At 37.6% G+C, this 25,459-nt stretch overlaps 1 long non-coding RNA gene across 3 annotated transcripts; it reads left to right on the forward strand.

Annotated features, from left to right (window-relative positions):
- The first annotated feature begins 63 nt into the window (after positions 1 to 63).
- On the forward strand, positions 64 to 23,760 carry LOC147476720 (uncharacterized). 3 transcript variants are annotated; one of them, XR_015208085.1, is made up of 7 exons: positions 64 to 413; positions 1,228 to 1,326; positions 1,707 to 1,793; positions 8,922 to 8,989; positions 9,148 to 9,248; positions 11,001 to 11,082; positions 23,292 to 23,760. It is a non-coding gene; the product is annotated as an uncharacterized LOC147476720 (long non-coding RNA). The 3 variants fall into 3 exon arrangements; XR_015208087.1 differs by lacking the exons at positions 8,922 to 8,989; positions 9,148 to 9,248; positions 11,001 to 11,082; positions 23,292 to 23,760 and having other exon boundaries at positions 1,275 to 1,326; positions 1,707 to 1,953; XR_015208086.1 differs by lacking the exons at positions 1,228 to 1,326; positions 8,922 to 8,989; positions 9,148 to 9,248; positions 11,001 to 11,082; positions 23,292 to 23,760 and having other exon boundaries at positions 1,707 to 1,953.
- Positions 23,761 to 25,459: the final 1,699 nt, after the last annotated feature.

The raw sequence follows: 25,459 nt of genomic DNA on the forward strand, positions 1-25,459 counted from the left end.
TGAACATCTAGCTAGCTAATAATTAGCACTGAGTAGAATATCTTCGTTTGTTGTACTATTGTTATCAATTCATTAGTTAATCTAAACACCTTTAAAGAGGTGATTAGCACTGAGTAGGATATCTTTGTTTGTTGTACTATTGTTATCAATTCATTAGTTAATCTAAACACCTTTAAAGAGGCGCACCCGAGCTGCCAAGCCAAGATTAGCCGCCATAACATAGAGGCGTGGGCGTGTTGTTTTTAGCCTTCTAAGCCTCTCCGCTGTAATCAAATCAATTCAATCAAAACTTTTTATCTTCTCAACAGAAAAGGGAAACCCCCAAAAAATTGCTTAACATTTTTTTTTTCATGAAACCCAATTTCTTCTTTTTAAATCACAAAGAAGAAAAAGAAGAAAACAAGTAACAAGAGGTAAGAAGACTGTTTCTTTCATTACTTATTCTTATTTTATTCATTATTTCAGTTTGTCAATTGGGAACAATTGGGAATGGGAATGTTATTTTTTTTCTGCATTTTTTATTTAATGGGGTTCGAAAATTGGATCAAAGCAATATTCTTATTTTTGAACCAATATTCTGATTTTGTAAACTGAACAACTTTTTAAAAATAAATTGCACCTACTGGCAAATATACTAGGAAGAGGCATTGATGAGAACTTGAGACCGGAACAAAATTCCAAGAGTACATGGAAGGTGCATCCCAAGATCCGAGAAGCCAAGTGGAAAGTTATTGAAACAGATGCCAATTAAAATACTTAGTGGGTTATGGTTGGTTTCATACCATTTTCGTCTTAAATTAAGTCTTAAAGCTTAAGGATAAAATGTCCCCTGAACTCACTTGAAGATACAAGCTACAACTAAGATTTCAAGATTCAAGATTGAAATTCTCGAAGAGGGGCTACAGAGAGGTATATTGACCTCTAGGACCTTAGGACACTAGCAGATTGATGGATGCTCCAGCTTTAATTTGTAAAATCGTTTTGTTTGAGAATTGGATAAAACCAATGTTCTGCCTATTGTCCACTAAATAGTATATATTGCGATGAGCTTGCAATTTGTATCGAGTCTCCAACTTTGATACTTGGAGTGTGATACGAAACCTCCTCAAAACTCTATTCATGCACCACTTTTAATCAATAGTGAAAGTAAATTGTATTAAGAATGTCATTTTGAATGCTTTTTTAGATCAATTATATAATTGTGATTGTGTATTTATTTTCGATCAGGCCATTGCGGAAAGTTTTAACATCAACATCCACTCTTCTTATGGCAGATATAATGCGTGATTTTAATATTTGAGATAGTTTTGCACTACACTTTTATCGGTGCGTAAAATTTCTTCTATCTATACTACTTATATATGTATGAAGCATATTCATTGCGTCCTTTATTAACACTAGCTAATTTGAACTCCTCCGATTACCTAATTTCTCCATTGCTAATTGATTGATCGCGCTCATGTTGTTTTTCTTTTGCTTCTACATCTCACTATAGACTAGCTAAGTAGACCTTTCTTGCTTTTTGACTCTTTAAAGAAGAAGAAATGGGTGGGACTTTACAAATTCAGTCCTTTATTTTCTAATTGCCCAATGCTTATTGTTTAATTTGTTGTCAAAATATGTGATGAAATGGGTGTGGAACGTTTATGAAGGTGTTTAGATGCGTAGATTAGATTGATAATTATTTGTTTTTATGGGTTTTTTAGGTGTAAAAGGAAGAGGATGATAATAGAGGACTTCGTTTGAATGCTCCAACTCAATTTTCTTGATACAAGTTTCATCGAGAATTTTCTGTTTGTAGATAAATTTTCTATGTACCACTTTACAGTGTTATCATGGTTTTGATTTTTGGGATTGTTCATTATGTTTTTTTTAGTTGTAGAAGACATTGTAGAATATGACTTTAAGCTTTTCGACTATTAAATATCAACCAATAGTTGTTTGGTTTGTTCATTTTCACCATCCAGATATTGAACTTTTGAAAGACATCTTCTCACTTACAATACTATACGCTTTTAGATATATATATATATATATATATATATATATATATATATATATATATATATATATATATATATATATTTTGAAGAAGCTAGGGTTCGTGACCCAACCTTGTATTAGTCATAATCTCATATACATTCTATCTTGCGCATCCTCCATTACAAGTTTAGTTAGATCACCATCCAAAGGAGGTAGAAAAAACAGCAAGGAGTCATGTAAAACATTACATAGCTTTGACAAAAAGTCAGCTACCCGATTAGTCTACCTATAAACATGTTTGAACTCCACTACTTCGAACTGATCTTTCAAAGCAATAATGGAAGCGACGATATTAAGGCAGTACCAAGGGGGTTCCTCTTTGCCTATGATCACCCGAATAGCACACTGTGAGTCAGACGCAATAGTTACTCTTGCAGCTCCAATGTCTACCGCACCCTTCATACCAGCTTCAATGGCTAAAAGCTCCTGGGTCATAACTGACTTCTTAGTAGAACTGCCTGTGAATACCAGTTTCACTGCCCCTGTTTCATCTCTAATCACTCCCCCAAATCCATTTGAATCCTCGGTAACCGACCCATCAGTATTTATCATCAGCTCACCTAGTTTAGGCCTAAGCCACGAGCACCAGTTGGGGTTCCTTTGTGTAAAGGAGACTTGTATACCGATTTTGTCAATCAGTAGTCTTGCTGCTACAGTCTCTGGAACTTCCTTCAACACAGTTTGTAGATATATCTTCATCTCCTTTTGCACTCTGCTGAAAACTTGCTCTTCAAGATGCGTTGTTCTTCTTTGAAATCTCCTCGCATTCCTTTCTCTCCAGATGGCGTATACTGTTGCACAAACAATAGCTTTTATAATTTCAGCTTCCATAGTAGTAGAACGACATAGCCGCAACAATCTGTACCATTCAGAGGTTGACGCTCTAACACAACAGCTCAAACCCATCCACCTCTTCACTTTTGCCCACACTCCTCTTGTAAACTGGCAATCAAAAAACAAATGTTTCGAATGCTCTCTTGAGGTGTTGCAAAAACAACAATTCGACTGGGTTAATACCTTCCTCTTAACCAACCTGTCCTGAGTCGGTAATGCATTTGCAAAGAGCTGCCACCCTGTAAACGAATGTTTCGGAAGAACAAGCCCCATATCAACCTGTACCACTTCACCTTGTTTCGGATCTGCTTAAGAGCCTGGTATGCTGACTGGACAGTGAATCTACCCGTTACTGTTGGCGTCCAAATCACTTGGTCTAGAGAGAGTAGAGGGTTCAAATCAGTTCCTTCTATTTTCCTCTTGAGCTCACTGTCAGGCAAACTGGTAATGATCTGGTTCCATCTCCCATCTGTAATAAGCTCACTCACAAGCGCATTATCCGGAACATGAAGTAGTTGGACTGCTTCGGCCCACTGAATTAATGGAGCGTCATGACACCACGGATCATGCCAGACATAGGTCTGCCCACCCTTCGCTATCTGATGCCTTACAAACTTTTGAGTTGCTCCTCTGTGCTTCAAGACATTTCTCCAGACCCACGAGGCATCGGTTGGTACTTTCATAGTCCAAAAGTGTTGGTTTCGGATATGATTTTCAACTGTCCACTGAACCCATAAGGAATCTTCATAGCTCGCAATTTTGAAAACTAGTCCACAATAGGCAGCCTTATTCCATGTCTTCGGATCCACAATGCCCAAGCCACCCTGATCTTTACCAAGTCTGAGAGTAGCGTGACTTGCATGATGCATTTTGGAGTTCATATCTGGCCCTGACCAAAGGAATCTATTGCAAATCTTTGCGATGTCCTTCAAAGTTCTCTGGGGTAGGATGAAGGTTCTCGCCCAATAGACATGAAGAGAGGAAAAGACAGATTGTATCAATTGGAGTCTTCCAGCATGTGTTAGAGACTTATTCTTCCAATTTGCTATCCTCTTTGTCACCATTTCTATCAACGGCAGGCACTCCTTAATTCCCATTCTAGAAGCAGTGAGAGGAAGGCCTAAGTATGTTACCGATGGCTGGACTAGTTGCACTTCCATTACATCCGCTAATTCCTGGGCTTCATGTTGACTCATACTACCCGCAAGCAGTGTAGTCTTCTGACTACTCAACTTCAGACCAGTACATGCAAAGAACTCCTCAATGGTACTCTTCACAGCTTGAACCGTATTGGGATCACCTTTACAAAACAGCAAGATGTCATCTGCAAAGCTAAGATGCGTAATGCTCAATTTCTTACATTTAGGATGGTAAGAATATTCCTTCGCTGCCACCTTATTCTTCAACATGCCACTGAGCACTTCCATTACTAAGACAAAAAGATAAAGGCGAAAAGTGGATCCCCTGGCGAAGACCTCTAGCACCCGACAAAATAACCACCTCGAGGCGTTCCATTTACTAAAATGGAGAAAAAGGGTGAGGAGTAGCACATTTTAGTCCACACAATGAACTTATCTGGGAATCTAAACCTTGCCATCACCATCTCAATAGTTTGCCAGCTCACGGTATCATATGCTTTGGTAATATCAATCTTGATAGAGCATCGTTTAGTCCCATGAGCCCTTGTGTATCCTCTAATAAGTTCATGAGCTAGTAAGAGGTTATCCTGAATGGATCTGCCCGGAATAAAGGCGGATTGTTGCATGGAGATGATATCCGGCATAAATAGCTTCATTCGATTAGTGAGCATTTTGGAGACACACTTATAAAGAACATTGCAGCAAGCTATCGGTCGGAACTCCTCCACCCTGGATGGTGTTGCACATTTCGGGATGAGACACAAGTGAGTTGAGTTCACTCCTCTATGCACAGACTGAAGAGAGAAAATAGAAAGAATAGCTTGAACAAACTCATCTTTCACCCATTGCCAGTTCTTCTTAAAGAAAAATGCATTGAACCCATCAGGTCCTGGGGCCTTATTATCCTCCATCTCAAACAGAGCTTGTTGAATCTCGGCCTCTGTAAACTCCTATATCATAGTCTCTGCTTCATCTGGGGACAGAACCCTAGGAAAGTGCAGCCTCTCAAGGTAATCAGGATCATATCTAGCTGGGGACGGTTGTCCCAACAAGGTCTTATAGTAGTCAACAAAGGCTGCGGAGACTTCTTCATGCCCTTCCCTTCTAGTACCAGTATCATCATTAAGAGCCCAGATCAAATTACGACCTTTTCTCTCTTTAATCATCTTATGGAAAAACTCATTACATTTATCTCCATATTTCATCCAGTCACATCGAGTACGGTGCCTGAGATCCTCACCTTCCATGATGATAAGCTGACAGAGTGTTGACCGTGCTTCTTTTTCCCTAGTGCATAGTAGAGCATCCATTGGATTACTTTGCTTGTGCTTTCTCAGTATATACTTGAGTTCCTTCCTAGCGACCTCGATCGCTTAGTTAAGTCCGGCGGAAGAATTTTGCCCGACTTTTCAACTTGCTTTTCAACGGTTTGAGCTTTTTATGTCGAATGAAGAGAGGGCTGCCATTCACTTGCACCCTCCAACATTGCAAAAAAGCGCCCAAGAACTCTGGATGAAGGATCCAAAAGTTGCTAAACCTGAAAGGAGGACTAGCGGCAATTCTGTTGATGATAGCGATAACTATTGGAGAGTGATCTGAAGTACCCGAGGGCAGGTATTCTGCATAAGAGTAGGAGAATGTAGTACTCCAGGCACTATTCACCAAACATCGATCAATTTTAGACCACTTCCTATCAAAATTGGTCCATGTATAGAACGCCCCAATAGCTTTGAGATCATACAGCTCAGATGTGACAAGACAATCCCTAAAAGGGTTGGTTTCCCTAGGGTGCATCGCTTCTCTACCAATCCGTTCAAATGAATAAAGAACATTATTAAAGTCTCCTGCAACACACCACTCTCCTTGAGTGCCATTGTGAATATTGCAAATTTCAGCCCATAGCCTCGTTCTATCTGCATTATTGTTACTTGCATATATCACAGTAAAAAAGAAAGATTTCAAAGAGGGGAGCAGATCAATCTTACAATGTATAAGTTGCTCAGTCTCCTTTATTTTCGATAGTGCTATAACCCCCGGATCCCATGATATCCAGATTCGCCCACTCACATCTCTTCAGAGTTGTTTACAAAAGGCCATGAAGGACAACAGAGACTACTGATAAGCTGAAACTTCTCTATTCTGACTTTCGTCTCCACCATAGCAAAAAGACATAAGTTATTCACCCTTCTAAATTTATTCAGGTAACTAGCTTTATTGATGTCATTAAGGCCTCGTACATTCCATACAACGAGCTTCGACATGACTACCGTTTATGTTTCCCCTTCCTCCCAGAACCCTTGTTCTTACCCTTCCCTTTGTTCTTTGGAATTTTGTGGATTACATTTCTTTGCTTAGACCGAGCCCTTGTTATCACTTGCAAAGGAAGTAGGGCTAAGTCTTGTGGACTATGCTCATCATCAAAGAATTCTTTTTCAGTTTCGGAGAGGTCATCATTGATGGTTTCTTCCTCCAGGGCAGCTGCTTCATATAGAGCCTGTTCTCCTTGGAATTGTGCTTCCCCGGCATCTGTTGATTCATCATAAACCACTATCTCATTGTTGTTCCCGGGAGACTCTTCATCCTCTTGTAATAAGAGAAACCTATTCCCATACCCAGCTTGGTTCTCTTGTACTATAACTTCACCCCCCACTGAGTACCCTGGTTCTGGTATTGACTCCTCCTCCACATTGACTGCTACTGGAAAAGTAATACCCATCTCCCCTGTTATAGGACTATTACCAAGGGCATTTTCATTATTCAGACCGATTGATCGCACTAGTCCTTGCACTGTAGCATCCCAACAAACTCCTCCTTCTTGTCGAGTATAAGGGCCTACTGTATTATTTTGATCCTCCTGTAGTGCTGGTCCTAATATCCCAGTCTAATTGTTGGCCCCCAAGTTGGTGCTATTCCGCTGGTTTTCAATCCCTTCAACATTAGTTTCTAAACTAGTAGCTCCACTAGTTTCACCCCTCACCATATTTCGAGCATTCCATCTCCTCACAGTTCTAGCCCCACATCTGCTTGTGGAATGACCAAACTTGTTACACTTCTCACATGACAACGGTTTCCATGTATATTCAACTCTCACCGCTACTTCTCGTCCTTTCACCTTAAGCCGAACAGTAGGTTCGTATTTATGGTTTACAGGGACCTCTACACATACCCTTGCAAACGACAGTCTCTTTCTTTTTGCCGTTGCGTCATCCATGAACATTGGAGCTGCTATCAAACTGGCAGTATAGGATAATCCATCCAAAGTCCACATTTCTTTAGGAAGGTCATGCAGTTTCACCCAAACTGGAACTGTGGTGAGAACACTCCTCTGGCAGTCCATCTCAACACTCCACGGCTTAATAACAAAGATCCTTCCTGCAATAAACACCGGCCCCGATTCCAGAACCATCTGTCGATCTTCATTACTGGTAAAGCTCAAATAAAATAGCTCCTTATCAGTTGTAATTTCAAAGCTTGCTTTAAGCTTCCAAGTCTTAGTGAGAAAATCCCTGACAAATGGGAAAGACAACCTCTTATCTAAGAAGTACCCAACTAAATAGTCATCCCATTGCTGGATACCTTGATCGACCAGTTCGTCAGGAACCATGGCAACCCCATCATTGAAGATTGGTGAGAACCTCCTCAAAGGAGTGAGAGATGATACCACCCCAGAGCCATGGAACAGAGCACTCCACGAAGATGGAGCAGCATCTCTTACAGGAACAGCATTACTAGCTTGATTGTTAAGACCGCTAGCCATACTTACAGGAAAAGAACGGTACAAATCCAAGAGTTCGAAAGGAATGAACAAAACCGGATATTGCTTAAACTGGAAAGAAATGGAGGGAAGAAAGAGATAAGAATCTATTACCAACCAAAAATTACCATTCCTTTGAAGTTAAAAAATAGACTCCATTGTTAAAAAATATTAATCTAACCAAAGTACTTTTTTTTTTTTTTTTTTTTGCATCCGGAAAGTCGGTAAAACCTTTGGGTGAAATTTTTTTTTTTTTTTTTTTTTTTTTAGGTGCCGAAAAGTCGGTAAAACCTTTGGGTGATGATACCAGAGGTCTGGGGCTCGAACCCCACCAGCATCAAAGAGTTACTGATTTCATTTAAAACAGGCTTGCCAAAAAAAATACTTTTTTTTTCTGTTTTCATATGTTTTTAGTATATCCACTAAAATGAATTAGATGTGTACATGAGAAACGAAAACTAGGTTCTGCATAAATTTTATAATCTTTCTTTCATCACTTATATGTATGTTGAGTGCTAAAATCAAGTTTTGATTTCATATATCACCCTGTAAGACTATAAAATGTAGAATTTTTTTGTATCTCGATCTCTTTTCATTAAATAAGTACTTTTGCGAATGATGCAAGCTCCAACTTTGTAAAATCGTTTTGTTTGAGAATTGGCTAAAACCAATGTTCTGCTTCAGTCAACTAATTAATATTGCGAGCTCACAATTCGTATCTAGTCTTCAACTTTGATACTTGGGGTGCGATACGAAGCCTCCTCAAAACTCTATTCATGCACCACTTTTGATCAATAGTGAAAATAGATTGTATTAAGAATGTCATTTTGAATGCCTTTAGATCAATTGTATAATTGTGATTGTGTTTTTCTTTTGGATCAGGTCATTGCGGAAAGTTTTAGCATTAGCATTCACTCTTCTTAGAGCAGATATAATGCACGATTTTAAGATTTAAGATAGTTTTGCACTACACTTATATTGGCGCGTAAAATTTCTTCTCTCTATGTTGCTTATATATGTATGAAGCATATTCATGGCGTCCTTTATTCACACTACTTATTTGAACTCCTCCGACTCCCTAATCTCTCCATTGCTAATGGATTGATCGCCATTTTTTTTTTTTTTTTTCTCTACATCTCGCTGGACTATAGTTAAGTGGAGCTTTCTGGCTTTTTGACTCTTTCTTGGATTTCCTTGAAGAAGAAGAAGAAGAAATAAGGTGAGACTTTACAACTTCAGTCCTTTATTTTTTGATTGCTCAGTGCTTATAGTTTAATTTGCTATCAAGATATGTGATGAAATAGGTGTGGAACGTTTATAAAGGTGTTTATATGTGTTGATCAGATTGATGTTGATTTGTTTTGATGGTTTTTTTAGGTGTAAAAAGAAGAAGATGATAATAGAGGACTTCGTGTGACTTTGCTTCAGCTCAGTTTAATTTCTTGATACGAGTTTCATCGAGAATTTCTTGTTTATAGGTAAATTTTCTATGTACCACTTTACAGTTTTATCATGGTTTTGATTTTTGGGACTGTTCATTATGTGTTTTTTTTGTTGTAGAAGACATTGTAGAATATCACTTCAAGCTTTTCGACTATTAAATATCAACCAATGGTAGTTTGGTTTGCTCATTTTCACCATCCCAACTTTTGAAAGACGTCTTCTCACATACAACAACTTTCACTCAATTTGATTTTCAAACTAAAACCTGCTTTCAAACCGTCCTAGCAATTTTAACATAAATGTTGATTTCACATTCCTGAAATGTTAAAGTTTATATGCTACGTGAGAACTACTTATTTTACGCTTGGGTTAAGTTTGTTTTCACTAACTTCATATAGAGAGGAATTAATTCAAAGTAATTAGATATAAAGTCCTAATAGAACTTATTCTGTCTTTGAGCATTGGTTAATTTTGATTACCCCCTGTGAATCCATCATTGCGCACATTTGCCTATATCCAGTCCTGCCAAGGATATACTACTTCCATTGCCTTCAATTATGAGGTTTAGCCCACCTCTTCCAAATAGTTTACAAAGGCAAAGCTTAGCCACTTATTGTTGCCTAAATTCTACTCAATGCATTTGTGTTAGGCTACATGGCTGTAATTTCATCTTTGAATGTTGGTGCCACTAAATGAGTGAATGGCTGAATTTCATAATGTGACTTGAAAACAAAGCCCTGAGGATGAGTCTCGAAAAATAAGTTAGTAGTACATCGAGCCTTTGTGCATTAGTGTCTTATTTTTAGCATGAGGTGAAACAACACCTATCTATCCCTTTACTAGCATGCAAAAAATATCTATGCCTTTCAAAGTAGTAAGATGCTAAGAAGTTGATTTGAGGCATGTTCTTGATCGGATGAGTCTCAGAAAATAAGTTAGTAGTACGTCAAGCCTTTGTGCATTAGTGTCTTATGTTTAGCATGAGGTGAAGCAACACCTATCTATCCTTTTACTAGCATGCAAAAAACATCTATGCCTTTCAAAGTAGTAAGATGCTAAGAAGTTGACTTGAGGCATATATTATCTAATGTTCTTATCCCCCCTCCCCTAAAAATATTATTGGCTGACATTTTAAAAATGGCAGTATGCATTACTGTTTTTCTTAAATCTTTAATTATATATAGTGGAAGTCTTAAGTTATTGATTGATTATAGTAATTACGGAAAACTATTATTTGAAGAGCTTATTAATTAGACAATTTTAATTAAATTATTTTCAATTTTTGGTAAAAGTTTTCCGACTCTCAGTTGAAAGTCTCCCAATCTCTGCGACATATTTACAAGTTCCACTTTTGTACACTTTCTTCAACATAAGCAAAAAGTTCTTCCACTTTTTCGTGTCAAAGGCCTTCAATAGATTCTCATCTATGTGTTACTTGTACATGAGTGTTTCATATCTTTTAAATGATATGCCACTGTCATAATGTTGCTAACCATGCAATCGATAACTCATGGTTCTTGAGTGTGTGAACAACGTATAGGATGTATTCAAAAAAAATCATGACTAAATACTAATATTGTCTGCTGGTGTATGGACAACACTTTCATGTTGTAAGAAAATGTACATTCCGATCTAAATGCATATTTGTGTTATTTTTGTGAACTAGACTTTACAAGATACATTTTTTAATTTCTAAATGTATTTAATCATTACGTTGTAGACATTTTTGAACTAGCTTAATATACTAATACAATTTATGTTCATATGTTCACCATATTGTGTTGAAGATGGGAAGATGATCTATCTGGAAGCTAGAGTAGTGGGATATGATGCTACTTGAAATATTAAGATGGGTCTCCTTTTGTTCAGGTATTACTCATAACTTCATATGATGTGTTTGGATCCTAGACCTGTGGCTTTTTATGTTAACGCCTATGCCAAGAGGATAAAAATGTGTCACACTTCATGACATGCTTTAAGACAAAGATATACTTATAAAAAGGATAAGGTCTTCACATGTTTTGATATAGTGTTTGGAATAGTCAACTACTGGACTCTATAAATCTAGAATCTAGAAAAATGGCTTCATTCACTACTGATAAACTGATAACTTAACGTTTCTATATTCTATAGAATATAATTATTTATGCCAGGAATAAGAAAGCTATTTATTTATTCGTTTAATCAAAGTTTCTACTCTCAATTATCATGTAATACTTAGAGTAAAGATTTCGTTCCACTTTTAACTGTTTAGAACGTAACATATTTACTAACTTAAACAATTTTACAATATCAATGAGAGCAATGATTTAATTATACTAATATGGCGAAAATAATTAATTAAGATATTCTAAATTATACTATGACAATTTAATGAGAAAAAAAAAATTGGGGGGATTTAATTCCACCTTGATTAATCCTTAATATGCTAGTATAGATTTGTTGCAACCCTAATATTTATGTTTTCACATAAAGGTTAAGTATTTTTATCTCTAATTATTCATGACATCTCTACCAACTAATAATTAGCATGTAAGGCAATTGAAACTCATTCTCATGGTGAATTAACTACCCTCTAGAGTGGAATATCTTATTACAACTATTCTATACTAACACATTAAGTCTTCATCAAAGTTTTAATCAAACCCTTCTAATAGAGGTTTAGCTAAGATTCATTAGACTATCATAATTAAAAGAATAAGAATAAGACATCATAAAAACAATAACAATAACTTGGCTTTTATTAATGGTGGCTAGGCTAGAAGACAATAATTAGGTTTAGACTAAAGAGAAGAAAAACTAATTTATTATCTAATGGGAGAAAGTCCAAGAGAGTCCAAGAGTTTTCCCCAGTCCTCTTTATATAGGAGATATTAGGTTTACAATTTTCATACATGGGCTTTAGAGCCATGTTTTGGGCCACTAAATCAAGCCCAAAAAGGGTTTATCTAATGTAAATTATTGCAATAGTCTTTTCGTCAACTTTTGCTCATCTGATTGGATCAAGGCCTGAACCATTAGAAAGCTCTTTCTGAGCCAGTCGTTTTGACATATAATAGGCCTAATTCCGAGGTCTAAGTCTAAAGATACGGCCTACGTAAGTTCTGTTGACTTTTATGCTTTATTTCTGCTCGCGTTGACTTTGACTTTTCAGTTTTGACTGGGCTTTAAAAAGGGTTTTTCTCCTTGAAACATGTTTTAACTATAGAATTTTTAGCAACCAACCTTTGCTCCTTTCTCTTGCAAAAGTGACATATTTCTTCACATAATTAACTTCAATACCTTAAATACACAAACATACGTAAACAGTACTAACTCTTATTTATTATAAGCATAATTGGTCTAAATATAATATTATTAAGGGATTAAAACTACAGTTTTGGGCTCTTATCAACTACCTCCATTAAACTGTAAGTCATGGTATTTACTTTATTTCTTCATATGGTTTGCACAAAACTATGGAAAATGCACTATTATTAGAAGCGATATGAAGCTATGCAAGCAATTTATTTAGTTATTTAGTTGTCTCTTAATTAAGTATTTGAGTTAGTTAAGTCATAAATGCATGTTAGAGGCATCTTAGTTGTGTTAATTGAAGGGGTGTTCAATAAATTCACATGGAGTACCAGTACCAAAAGGGTGATAAGCCAATACTATATATGCGGTTGCTTTCTTTTACACCCCACCCCTTGATCAACCAAGTATGACACAGTAATTGGTCAGGAGGTTAACCTTTCTAGTGAGATGTCAGATTTTTTTACCCTATGCATATGTGCTTTTGATTACCCCGATGTTGTGTATTTATGTGGTGATACATAAATGATATGTATTTTTCCTGAACACATCACCCTGATAACCAACTTTGATTACCATGAAACACCAAGTTTTGACTAATACTAACATATATAAATACATCCTAGCATATACCACCTGAGCCAAAACACTTTAGATGTGTCATCTTATGTGGTGATCAGCATGTTATGAAATCATGTAAGCTTAGTTATTTTTTTTTATCCTTTGTTGTATTTCCAATTGACTTATGCACAAAGCTACAATTTGGTTAGTAGGTGCCTATGAATGCACTTTGGGCAGTTTTATTTTGACGCTCTAATTGTTAGTGTAATGTGATTTAACTACACCCACGTGCATTAAAACTTTAATTAAAGGAATGTGATTGTACTTGGTTTTGGTTCTTTTCGGAGTTTTTGTAATGCGTTCTTATAAAATTTGATATTTCTGTAGACTCTTTCAACTTCATAGGCTTGATGGATTGTGAATTCCTATAGTTACCTCTATGAATTTGTATTTGTGCTTATATTAGTCATATTATCATGTTATTTTCAATACAAATTATGAAGCAAGGGTTCAGTATAATGCAAGTTTGCAATTAAGGTTGTGTAATTGTTCATTTTATTAAGTCTTAAGGTTTTACCCAATTTAGGGTCTTTTGCATAACATGTTGAAGAAATCGTCTATTGAAGATGAGGTCTAGCAAATATGTTTTGTTGCAAAATTATTTGCAACTGAGCTACTCTAATATATGTAGAAATTTGAAATACATTTAAAAAAAATTGAATGAGTTTTTCTTTATGTTTGGATTTTTTTTTTCCATAGCCTAATTTATTTTTTCTATGATGGTTTTAGGAGTGTCGTGGACCAATTTATATGATTTGAAGCTTTTCATAAGACAAATGCAACATTTTAAGATGATAACCAGGACAGACAATCCTCCTTTTGTCCCATTGAATCTACACTTCAACTTAAAAGATTTGCTTTAAACACTGTATAGCAAGATCAACAACACTTGTGTCAACACGCGTCCAATCAAGTCGAGCTCTCCTGCGGCTAAAAGCAGCTCCCTCCTACCTCCCCCCCTTTTTTTTTCTTCTTCTTCTTTGCTCAAGTGATCTCATCTCTTAGTCATTTCAAAGTCTTTGTCTATAGTTTTATCAGTTTCATCAGCTATATAGATCTCAGGGTCTAGTAGTGGTTAGTCCTTGTATCTCTTTCTTAGCTCTCTCAGAGTCTGAGAGGAGATTTCTTTTGCAGTTTGTGCATCATATCAGTTTGTCATAGTGGGAGGCTGGTTTCATAGAGAAGAAGCTAGTAGATAAGGTTCGGTTCCCCCGAAATCATTCTTTTGCTTATCCTTGGCTCTTGCCTTTGGGGTGTGCCAGGGTGTGCTGATGGACTCTCCACAAGCGGCAATGGTGGATCTGTCTAAACAAGATGGATTGAATAGAGCTAGGATAGAAAAACTTCAAGTTGATATGAAAAATCTTTTTTGCTCAAAAGAAAAAAGGGTGGTAGCTATTAAATGTAAGAATATGGAAGAAACCACTCTTGAGCATACTACCTTGATGGGTAAGTTGTATGGAGGTAAACTCATCTCGTTACAAGAACTTGTGGATGAGTTGCACAGATGTTGGCAAATAAAGGGAAACACAAAGGTGGAACTGATAGCCAAAGGCTATTACAAAATGGAATTTGAAGAAAAGAAGGAATTTGATAATGTCAGTAAGAATGGCCCTTGGTTGATACAAGGGTTCATATTTTCAGTAAAGAAAGGGATACACATAGATAAGGTGGATACATCAAAGAAGTTCGATTTGGTGGACTTCTAGGTCCAAATTTACGGGATCCCGAGAGACCGAATAAATGAAGAGAACGTTCGAGTCTGGGACTAATCCTTGGTAAAGTAAAGGATGTGGATCTCTGCTGCAAAACATAGTTTAGAAATCCGGTAGCCAGGGTGAGAGTAAAAATGGACATAAAAGAGCTTCTGATGAAAGGCATAGATCTCCGTACTGAGATGGGGGAAGTGATCCCAGTAACATTCAAATATGAAAAATTGGAGATCTTCTGCTACTTTTGTGGATGTATAGGTCATGATATCCACTACTTTAACCAGAGAGAATCATACAGTCTGGAGCTGCGCAAACACGGAGGTTCCCCCAGAGATATTAAGAACAACTTCTCCTTCATGATGAGAGCAAATGTCTTCTTCAATGGAGCTGCAAGTACTGGCCCAGCATCTGTAATTATATCTGGATCCCCACAAAAACCCAGATCTTATCAAATTTCGGCCAGGACTAGGGGCTCACCGGCGAGAAGGCTATGGTATGGGTCAAGAGTGTTGTCATCACCACCAAGAGTTGGCACGGTCGGAAAGGAATCTGATGTCAGGGTTTGGAGTACGGAGGACAGAGCATCCTCTGTATCATATATCAGAATGGATAGTCCAGAGGATGAGGTGGGAGTGTCAGTAACCGTTGGAGATTCATATTCAAATTATGGGGGCCTTTTGACGCAAGTTTTAGCTCAGAATGGGGAAGGGCAAAATCAAGCCCAAAGCCTCAGTCTAGAGAAATTGGTAGAGCTTGAGGCCCAAAGCGGGGCAGTAGTGGTTTGGACCTCAGAGCCTGGGCCTGCGGGCATGGATCTTGATAGAAGCCCAAGGGAGCATGAGGTTGGACCCGGCCTGCTACAAAATAAAGATTTGGTGGAGGGTCGCGATAAGGATAGGGAAAAGGTGGGGTGCCAAGCTGTCGAGCTAGGGATGCTAGCTATGGAGGGTGGTTTTTTGGGAACTAGAGAATATCTTCTGGTGGAACACGCCTCACCAATTTTGGGCTCTCCCCTTTCCCAAGCCATCATTCCCATTCTTGAGAACAACGATATTGATGGGAGAGATCACGCTTCTTTATCCTCAGGTGATGGGAAACCCAACTTTTGTTTTATTGGGCTACCAAAATGTGGGAGGGGATACAAAACTCTTGTCTCTAAAGGTTCCAGAAAGGGAAGAACAAAGAGAAGGTTGAGAGAAGTGCAAGGGATCAGGGTGGGAAGTAAGAGGAAACTGTGTAGTGGGGTGGGAAAACAAGTTTAAAGTATGGATGATGAGAGATGGCGTAGGCACAGCTTAAGACTAGCGGCAAGACACTAAAAAAAAAAGCTAAAAGAGAGGCTGATGACTTGAGGGCAAAAGGGTTGGGACACTTGTTGATTCCGGAAGAAGCACCAATTATTGCTATATCCAGTGACTCGAGGGAATTAGTGGAACCATCTATATCAAACAACTCTTTAAGCTCTAGTGGTCAATCAGAAGAAGGATGGGGACCAGAAATACTAGAGGAGGATATCCCATCTGATGCTTTTACAGATGAAGAAGAGGAAGAGCCCTCAGAAGAAGAAGACTTGGATATGGTGGTGTTCAATGCAGACTTTCAAGAGGAAGTCTCGATGGGAAATGCTCCTTTGGACCTGACTCAGGGAAGCCAAGATGGGGGTGGGTATGATTCTGATAGGAGTGTCTCTCAGTCTCAACTTGAACAACCAAAACCTCTGGCTATAGATGATTCCACAGTAGTGAAACAACAAGTAGGCAAGGGAAAGCAACAGTGTAATGCAGATAGCTCTAAGAGGGTCAGAAGTGATACAAGTGGGTACAGTGGTGATGGCAGCTTGAATGATGAGAGTATAGGGAAGGATGTCAATAGCAAAGAAAAACTAGGGGAAGATAACCCAGAAAAAGAGAAGAACTGTGAAGTAAAGAATGATGCAACCAGCAGTGGGGGTCTGTGCTTGTCTCCTCCAGGGTTCGCGGTGGCTGTCACATCATAGCTACCTTGGTACCCATGACGATACACGCCTGGAATTGTCGGGGGATAGGTACCACCACGGCAGTTCAACAACTAAAGGACCTAATAGGGAAGTTTGATGTAGATATTGTTTGTTTGTCAGAAACCAAGGCTTCTTAGGAAAGTATAGAAAAGCTAGGGAAGCAGTTGAAGTTTAGTGGAGTTTTTGTTGTGTCAGCCAAAGGTCTGAGTGGGGGTTTGGCTATTTTGTGGAAGGAGGATGTTGAACTAGAGATTTTGGGAGCATCTCGCAATCAGGTGACAGGTAAAATTTTAAATTATTTTCATAAAGATCCTTAGTTCTTTACTTTTATGTATGGGGGAACCAGTAGCACATAACAAAATAAGGTGTGGGACGAACTGAGGGATGTTGCTCCCTTAGTTCCAGGCCCCTAGTGTATGTTTGGGGATTTTAATGCTATCTCAAGCTTGGATGAGAAAATTGGAGAGAAAAGCAGAATTACAAAGAGCATGCATGAGTTCAACAACTTCATTAATGATTTGGGGCTAGTGGACTTGGGTTTTAAAGGACCCAAGTACACATGGAGTAATAATAGAAAGCCAAAAGATCACATTCTATAAAGGTTGGACAGAGCCATGGCTACGCCTGAGTGGCTTGTGGTCTTCCTTTATGCCCAGATTAGAACTTGGGCAAATGTTATTTCTGACCATATCTCTTTGTTCATCAACCTTGAGAAAAAATAAGAAAAACTTCCAAGACCTTTTAAATTCTTTGATATGTGGCTTAAGCATGAGACCTGTCTGGAGGTCATTGAAAAAGCTTGGAACTCTATTTCTCATGATCTCCCTGACAGAAACTTTATGAATAAGTTGGATAAGACTAAACAAGATTTATCCATGTGGAATAAATATGTTTTTGGTAACATATTTACCAACATCAAAGCTACTCAAGCTAAGCTTGATTTTGTTCTGACTAAACCCTTTAGCATTGCCAATTACAACAAAGCTAAAGGGCTTAAAGATGAGCTGCTTGATTGGTATACCAAAGAGGAGGATTTCTGGAAAGAAAAATATTCTAATTCTTGGCTGAAAGATGGGGCCAGGAATCCTAAGTATTTCCACCTCTCTACCATCTACAGAAGAAGAAAGAACAATATTGATAAGATTAGAAATAATGATGGGGATTGGAAAGAAGGAAGGACTGAGGTGGGGAGCTCTCTAAATCAGTATTTTATGGAGATCTTCACCTCAGACCATCCTAAGAGAAATGAGCATATCCTTGACCTTTTCCAACATTGTGTTATAGAGAGAGAAAATGAGATTCTCACTGCCATTCCTAATAGTGGTGATATCTGGGCTGTGATGAGAAAGATGGGTAGTTATAAGGCACCTGGTCCTGATGGTTTCCAAGGCATTTTTTATCAAAAATGTTGGGATATCATAGGTCCTGCTGTGATTGCTTTTGTTCAGGACTTCTTCATCCAAGGGGTTCTTAATCCTGGGTTGAATGAGACTCATCTCACCCTGATTCCCAAGATTGAGAATCCATACCATGCTTCTAAGTTTATGCCCATTAGTCTTTGCAATTTTGGGTACAAGATTATCTACAAACTTCTGGCTAATAGACTTAAAAGTTTGATGAATAGAATTTTTTTCCCATTCCAAGGGGCTTTTATCAAAGGCAGAAGCATAGGAGATAATATTGGTTTAGTCTGTGAAGTCTTCCATAATATGAAGAATATGAGGAATAAGAATGAAGGCTGGCTTGCCCTAAAGCTGGATATGGCTAAAGCATATGATCGAGTGGAATGGTTTTTCCTAGATGGTATTTTTGAGAAGTTGGGTTTCAATCAAAAGTGGAGGCACATGATTCAACAATATGTGTCTACTGTGTCCTTCCAGGTCATGTTAAATGGGTCTATTCTGGACAGGTTTATCCCTGAAAGAGGGGTTAGACAAGGGGATCCTCTATCCCTATATATGTTTATTTTAGTTTCTGAGGCCTTGTCTAGATGGTGGCCAAAGCTGAGCAAGGGGAGGAGGTGCATGGGATAAAAGTTAAAAGGCATTCCCCTGCTCTAACTCATTTGTTGTATGCAGATGACCTTATCCTGTTTACCAAAGCAAACGTGGTTGAAAATGGGAATCTAAAAAGGATACTAGATGACTATTGTGAGGCCTCAGGCCAAAAAATAAATTGTGAAAAATCCAGTATCTTTTTTAGTAGGAATGTCTCTTATAGGCAAAAGATCAGGCTCAAAAGATTCTGAAAGGTGAGAAATTTTGCCCCAAAAGAAAAGTATCTAGGTGTTCCCATTATGTTAACAAGGAAAAAATCTGAGGACTTTGATTACTTGGTGGACAAGATACATAATAAGATTAGAGGTTGGAAAGCCAAGGTCCTGTCACAGGCTGGGAGAACAACTCTTATCCAAGCTGTGATCCAGGCCACTCCCCTTTATGCCATGTCAACTTATTTGCTTCCAGTCTCTACTTGCAATAAGATTGACAAGGCTTGTAAAGATTTCTGGTGGTCTGGAAAGGAACATTCTAAATGTGTCCACACCATAGGGTGGGATCATATATGTCAGCCCAAGGGCTCTAGAGGCTTGGGTTTAAGAAAATCAAGAGATATGAACAAAGTCATGTTGGCTAAGCTGCCATGGAAAGCTGCCACTGATATTCACTCTCTCTGGACAAAAACTATGTTTAGCATCTATGGTAAAAGTTGGATAGGGGACATGAAAAAACCCCCTGACAAAACTTCCTACTTTTGGAAAGGCATACATAAAACTTTTAATAATATAAGTGGAGGTCTGATTTGGGCCATTGGCAATAGTAACTCCACCTTTATCATAAAGAATCCATGGCTTAAATGGAATGGAAAACCCACTACCCTGGAGGAGTTAGGGGTGGAGGTACCAGCTTGGCAAGACAAGGTGGTTTCTGAGCTGTTTAGGATAGACAAGATTGGGTGGGATAAGGCTAAGCTTAGCATCTGTCTCGACCCTATCATCTGTAATAAGATCCTAGAGATCAAAGTCAGACCACAAGTGAACTCAGCTGATAAGCTGAGATGGGAAAAAGATAGATATGGTTGTATCACTGTAAAATCAGCTTACTATCTTCTCATCAAGCCTAAGGAAGATGTGGGGAAAAGTTCTAGTTGCAACCCACTCACTTTAAGGCATATTTGGAAGGCTCCTATCCCAACACATATACAATTGTTTCTATGGAAAATGTGTATGCATGTGTTACCTATGAGGGACATCCTATCAGAGAGGCATATGACAGGAGATTTCTCTTGCCCTTATTGTCTCAAGGAGATGGAATCTGCAAAACATTTGTTCTTTACTTGTGAATGGGTGAAAATCTGCAAAACATTTGGCTCACAAATAGGATTGAGAATCCACAAGGAGCAACAACTTTCTCTAAGAGAAAAACTGGACCTGGTTTTGACTTGGTGCTGCAATGATAACAAAGAGCAAAGGCTGGCTGGCACCCATTTTGTCACACCCCAATTTTTCGTAGAATTCGAATCGACAACAAATAGATATTTACTCTATTTCCACGTCATCCAAATCCTACAAATCCCGAGGCGTGAACCGAGATCATACATTTATGATAAACATGCATTTAAATCCAGCAAAAAAACAAATATTGGAATAAGAATACTTGCATAAATCCAAAATTTATAACCTCCAAATTACAATCATCCTGATATGTCGAGGAACGTCAAACCGAAATAAAGATAAACAAGAACATCCCAACTTATTAACTCAAAATCCAACATACAATCAAAAAGGTAGAATCTCTAAAGAAAAATAGCTCCTAAGCAAAGCCAGCTACTCCAACTGTAGCTCCATGGTTTTCCAACTCAAACAGCTACTACTGTTGCGGTTCCTGCGAAGGGTCTAGGTTCCATAAGGAACATACCCCCGAATGCAAAGCAAACTGGGGTCAGCATTAAAAATGCTGGTGTGAGTGCCCTAAATGCAATGCTCATGATAGTTCATAACAATACACATTATCGCCATGAAGTTACGTATACCATGTCTACATCATTCGGCTACGTTAGAGACATCGATCCCTTGTTACCAACTGACAAGAGAAACCTAGTTTCTTTTAACGTGCAATCCATGTAGCACATACCAATATAATACATAAAATTTAATATAACATTGTAACCAACTATCTAAATAATAACTTTAAGAAGTATACAGTACCTTAGTGCCTCATAGTCTAGAGTGGGCTTCATCCCTGCAATAAGGATTAGGTAGCCCACCCTCCTACAAAATAGAGTTAATTCAATGATAACAATAAAATATAAAAATAATGTCTCAAGTATTATATAAATTATTAATACACTTTTTAATTAAGACCCCCTCCCCCCATGATTTATTAAATTATCTTAGACATCTTTTATATTTCCTAAAGGACCATTTCCCATTTCCGCACTATGAACTCGTAAAATACCAATATCATGTAAATTCACATAACCAAGGTTTACGTCACATCTCTTAGTGAGGCAAAAGACATTTAGTTCCTCCTTTAAAAGATGGAACCTTGCCATAAATTTTAATCCCGCATTTACGTCACATCTCACAAGGATGGAATGTGTCATAAAATATCATATGAATCCACATATCCAAAGTTTACGTCACATCTCTTAGTGAGGCAAAAGACATTTAGTTCCTCCCCTAAAAGATGGAACCTTGTTATAAATTTTAATCCCGCATTTACATCACATCTCACAAGGATGGAATGCGTCATAAAACATATCCAAACCCGCATTTACGTCACATCTCACAAGGATGGAATGCGTCATAAAATATATCCAAACCCGCATTTACGTCACATCTCACAAGGATGGAATGCGTCAAAACATCAAATATATCCAACCCGCATTCACGTCACATCTCCTAGAGATGGAATGCGTAATCATCATATCATTAATATGGGAAATGTCCATCTTATTCTAATATTGTCAGAATTTTTCTAATGATTTCACATCCATATAGTATATATGCTATACAAAACAAAATAAATTTCCACGATCAACAATACTTTCCAGGCAATATTTCTTATAACACACTCCCAAGAGCAACAGTTTGCACAAGCTCAATCAATTACCATGTTTATATTCAAATAAACCAAGGTTACACTTTTATGTAAATATACTAATTTCAGGGAGTAGCAAATCATGCACAATGATCATAAACAACAATCCATTCAATAGATTAACCCTTTTCCATTCATTCACAACTTTATCCAAAATCAATAGTCTCGTATTGCAATGCCTCGACTGAGATCCCACCGTCAGATTGCCCTCCAATATTAATGGTTATGACTACTGTGTGTTGTAAATATGCAGATCAAATTTGAGGAAGATCCAATACGTGGTCATCCTTCATCTATGCCTAAACCTATGACTGCATAGTGCAGTTTTCTGGCGTAGTATATACTACGACCAGTCACGCTTATGCGTGCCTCGAAAGAAACTCCACCGTTGGATCTATCTAAACTTTATATATGTCATAGTTAAATGTATCAGGTAACTAAGGATTAAATTTGTGAGACATCCGACTAAGGGAAGATCTCCATCTGAACAGAATAAAAAGACTGTGCAGACAAGTTGTTTTTGGAATGATGTTTATTGTTAACTATTCATCTTCTTCACAAAACTCTATACAGTTCATTAATGGCTTTATACTCCCAATATACAATCTATATGATCACACATAACAAACAACATATCATATTTCTATGGAAACAAAAAAAAGAAATAAATATAACTCACCTTATTAAATCTACAAGATGTAAACAACTATGAATATCAATAGTGCGGTGAGCCCAATACTTTGCATTCCCCTTTTCTCTTTTCTTCTTCTCTTTTATTTTCTTCTTCTTTTTTTTAGTAGGGTTTTTCTTTTGTTTTTAAAACGTGGGAGAGAAAGAAAAAGTTAGCTACGTAAGTTATCCTTGATAACTATCCCACGTTTCTCTCCTAGAGTCCTAGTTTTGCTAAACCAAAATTTCTATTTTCTATATTCTCAAAAATTTCAAAAATTATATCAATAAATAATAATACCACACTTAACTAGATAAAAAAAAAAAAAAAAAAAAAAATTTAAAAATTTAAAAAAAAAAAAAAAAAAAAAAAAAAAAAAAAAAAAAAAAAAAAAAAAAAAAAAAAAAAAAAAAAAAAAAAAAAAAAACGGGTTTTACTCATTTTGTGTTCATGCTCCAACAGATTTGGCAAACTAGAAATGAGATCAAGTTTGAAAATAGAAAAGCAAATCGAGACAGGATGATCAGGGAGAGCAGAGGTGGAGCGGACAAATGCTATATGGCATACAACGAAGATTTTCCCAGCCCTCAACCTATCTTAAATATAGAAGATAATCATTTTGAACAAGTTTTTCCTATTATACCAAATGATAGCATAATCATTCGGTTTGATGCTTCTTTTTGCAGGCAGACTGGATGGGCTGGAGCTAGAGCTGGAGCTATTGCAACAGATAATGAAGGATGCATTATGGGGGCAGCAGTTAGAAGATTCAAGGCTTTGGAGGTAGCAGCAGCTAAGTTGGAAGCAACAGAAGTGGCAGCTATACTGGCAAAGCATCTAGGCAGACATTATTTTGTGTTTGAAGGGGATAACTTGGAAGTTATTGGAGCTTTACAAAATAGCTCATGTAGATGGGAATGAGAGGTCATCGAACTTATATTAAACCTGGCCGGTGTCCGGGTGTAGGTCCTATGAGTTTAGATGGATCAATAGGACTTTTAATGGGGATCTTTGATTTGCTAGTGCGTGGGTAAAACAAAGCAATTAGGAAACTCAGATCTTCCAAGTTGTATGTTGTTTTCAAACTGGCGTCCTTTATTTGTGTAAGTTGGTTTAATATATATAGTAGTATGATTTGCATTAAAAAAAAACAAACTATATAGCAGAGTTGTGTAAATGTTATTTTATGGGCATTACTTATTTATAGGACCGAGTTTTTCATTTGGTATGAAGGTTATTATGTTGAACAACAATGCTATTGTTTTTTGGGTTTTTTAGACCTGCCCCCCATTTCAAAGATGAATAAGACCCCCAAATTCAGGGAAATTAGACTTGCCCCCCCAAACTCAGACTCCGTCTAAGTCAATGCAGTTTGACCGTCATCTCTTTGTGAAATGTCCTAACTACCCTTTGACGGAGTCTGAGTTTGGGGGGGGGGCAAGTCTTATTCATCTTTGAAATGGGGGAGCAAGTCTAATTTCCTTGAATTTGGGGGGCAAGTCTTATTCATCTTTGAAATGGGGAGGCAAGTCTAAAAAACCCTAAATATAAATATGTTTTTGTGAGGCCGGAGAGGGTAAACTATTCGAATAGGTTTTGGTATAGTGTGGCGTAGGGAGGGTTCGCTCTACGTCTTGTGGTGAGGCCGGAGAGGGTAGTCAGACTCTGACTAACCCAACCCCATCTTGTGGATCACTATGCGTTTTTAGATAATTATATTTCATTAAGACTGAATGATCACGTTTGGCGATAGTGGGATTAGCTGTTTGAGGACTCGAGAATCTATGCCCGCTTATATTGAGAGAGAATAGTTTAAAGAAATTTCTTAAGTTAAGGTTAGTTTTTAATTTGGGTTAAAAGGTTGGTCTCAAGGCTTTCGGTTCATTCCCACCTTCGCCGAGGTTTGGGGAATAAAAGTTTAAACTACTGAAAAAATAATATAATAGTTATAAAATAAGGTTACCTATTTGGGCCTGGAAAAATAAATTCAGTGTACAAAGAGATCCACATCTTCTCATTGTTTTGATGTTTTTATTTGTTTATTGTTGCCTTTTATCACTAGCATTACCATTTTAGGTAAGGGGTTTCAAAATAAAACTCAAGGGGCTATTTAGGTAATTTTACATGCAAAAGGGTAGTTAGGACATTTCACAAGAGATGACGGTCAAACTGCATTGACTTAGACGAAGTCTGAGTTTGGGGGGCAAGTCTAATTTCCCTGAATTTGGGGGGCAAGTCTTATTCATCTTTGAAATGGGGGGCAAGTCTAAAAAACCCTTTTACACGCGAAAGGATAGTTAGAACATTTCACAAGGAGATGACGGTCAAACTGCATTGACTTAGACGGAGTCTGAGTTTGGGGGCAAGTCTTATTCATCTTTGAAATGGGGGGCAGGTCTAAAAAAAACCCCTGTATTTTTTTTCAGTTGGTGTGTGAAACTCTCCTTATGTGGGTTTGCTCGAGTATCGCACTAGAATATATCTTGTCTTCATCATATAAACTTTTTCGTTAGTTGTTCCTTCAAAATTTGCAAAGTTGCTTGAGTTTAGAATGTGAACGCCTGTAATACAAATAAACATCAAGATGTGCGGCCAACCCCTAGTGAGAAGTGTGTGTGTTCGAGTCTACTAGCGTCGTTGTGCTGTTGTTGTGTGTGGATGTGTGGACCTGCAGAATCTGAATTGCTGTAGGATGTTGTGGAGCCATAACTCATGGTACACCTAAAAATTTCAAAGATGATATTTCCAGGGCTAGTACATTAAGATCAAAGAATTTACTAGTGTCATAGTGTGAAATACAGTTTTATCCTTCGATCTACATGTCTTTCTGGGCAAATGCTAAGAAGCAGTCCTT

Source organism: Coptis chinensis, chromosome 9, assembly GCF_015680905.1.
Source record: "Coptis chinensis isolate HL-2020 chromosome 9, ASM1568090v1, whole genome shotgun sequence".
NCBI lineage: Eukaryota > Viridiplantae > Streptophyta > Magnoliopsida > Ranunculales > Ranunculaceae > Coptis > Coptis chinensis.